The sequence below is a fragment of the Aquarana catesbeiana genome, linkage group LG06, assembly GCF_042186555.1.
Source record: "Aquarana catesbeiana isolate 2022-GZ linkage group LG06, ASM4218655v1, whole genome shotgun sequence".
Taxonomy (NCBI): Eukaryota; Metazoa; Chordata; class Amphibia; order Anura; family Ranidae; genus Aquarana; species Aquarana catesbeiana.
In genome coordinates, this window is record NC_133329.1 from 408,277,751 (window position 1) to 408,279,695 (window position 1,945).

General features: G+C 44.2%; 1 non-coding gene across 1 annotated transcript; it reads left to right on the plus strand.

Moving 5' to 3' along the window:
* Positions 1–1,329: 1,329 nt before the first annotated feature.
* LOC141101936 (small nucleolar RNA SNORA35) lies at positions 1,330–1,458 on the plus strand. Its single transcript, XR_012235064.1, has one exon. It is a non-coding gene; the product is annotated as a small nucleolar RNA SNORA35 (small nucleolar RNA).
* The last annotated feature ends 487 nt before the right edge of the window (positions 1,459–1,945 follow it).

The following is a 1,945-nucleotide window of genomic DNA, read 5'->3' on the forward strand; positions in this document are numbered from 1 at the left end:
AGATGTTGGAGGTGGCGAAGGAGGAGAAGGAAGAGATAGAGGTGAAGATTTAAGTTAAGGTGTAAAAGCTGGTGGAGATGGAAAAGGATGATTTAGAGGGGAAATGGGTTATGTCTGGTCTCTGCTGTGTGCAACCCAACGACCACAATCAAAAAACACAGAAAATATATATAGATACAAATGAAAAGAAAATATACAAATAAATAAAAAATAACAAAAAGAAATTGCAGCTGAGACTCTGTATCTGAGGCAACCCAGGCCAGGAAATGTCCACTAAATCGTAGTGGAGGGCCTTTAGCACAAAGAGTTTGGACAAAGTGGCTCAGTCTGTTGGACTTGGGGGCAGTTATATTGTAGGTTTTTTTTTTTTTTTTCGGCTCCAGATGGTAGCTAATGTCCACTGCCTTTGGAAGCTGCACTATCTAGCCAATGTACAATATTTGAGGCTATAGTATGTAAAATATTAAACTCTAATATCTTTAAGACCTTTCTTTTCCTTCCTTCTTATATTGCGGGCTAACTAAGCTGCTTATATACTGTCCAGCCACTGTACAATATTTGTGGCTATTGTCTCTGAGATAATAAATAATGAAATAATTATTACTGCAAGAAAAAATCTGCCTTATCTCTTTCTATTTGCTGCCTCATGTACTGTCGTGACTATCTACTTTTGAACTTCAGTAGAGTTTGTTGCCAAGTTCAAATTTTTTGGATTTCAAGCAGGATTTAACAAACTACCCCTAATGCCGCGTACACAAGATTGGAAATTCGGCCAGCAAAAGACCGATGAGAGCTTTTGGTCAGAAAATCCGACCGTGTGTATGCTCCATCGGACTTTTGTTGGCGGAATTAACGCCAGCAAAAGATTGAGAGTGGGTTCTCAATTTTTCGGTTGGAAAAAGTTCCTATCCGAAAATGCGATCGTCTGTACAAATTCCGATGGGCAAAATTCCTACATATGCTCGGAAACAAGTTGACGCATGCTCGGAAGCATTGAACTTAATTTTCTTGGCTCAATGTAGTGTTGTACGTCACCGCGTCCTGGACGGTCGAAAGTTCAGAGAACTTGTGTGACCGTGTGTATGCAAGGCAAGCTTGAGCGGAATTCCGTCGGAAAAACCATCCAAGTTTTTTCTGACGGAAAATCCGCTTGTGTGTACGCAACATTACCAGTCAAACCTGTCCAGATTTCCTCATTCCTACCCTTAAGGACTGGACCAATCTCAACTAGCCAAGGATATAACTGATCACTGGAAGAGGAAGGTAGCATGGAACCGGTGGGGATGGCTTGGATATGGCAAATGCTGGCTGTACTTACCACTGTACTCTCCGCACTGTCAAGTGTCTCCTTGGTCTTCCTCTGACTCTGGGGTCTCATTCCGGTGCCAGAAAAATCCCCTTCTTGCAGAAAGGCCGGACTCTGCTGTGGGCCGACCCTTCCGATAGCTGGGAACACCTACTAATGGCTAAATGTCTCGACTTCCATTTTCTACGCCCCAGTTTTGCCCCTATAAGGAGGAAGTAAACCCTGATTGGTTCATGCTGTAGAGACGTTAGCGCCCATGTGACTGGAGCCTGACATGCTGCACCCATCCATTGTGTCTCTCTAAACGTCACACACCTATGGGGGGGGGGTTTCATTGTTGCACTTGGCTCCATCGTGGTCAGCTAATGAAGTGATGTCCCAGACGATCTCTGATAGTGGTGTGTGTGCCTATGTTTTCAATTTTTTGTACAGTATACTTCCACTTTAACCTCTTCACTCTGACCTAACACAAATATGTGGCCTTACTGGACTGGGCATTTTTCCGCGGGGCCGCATATTTGCTTATCTTTCTTTTGTGCAGGGAGTGCGCCTCATAGCGCTCTCCCAGCACAGAGACCGGTGTCTGACAGAGAGCCCCATAATAACAATCGGGACACAAGTTCCCGATTCCAGGTCACC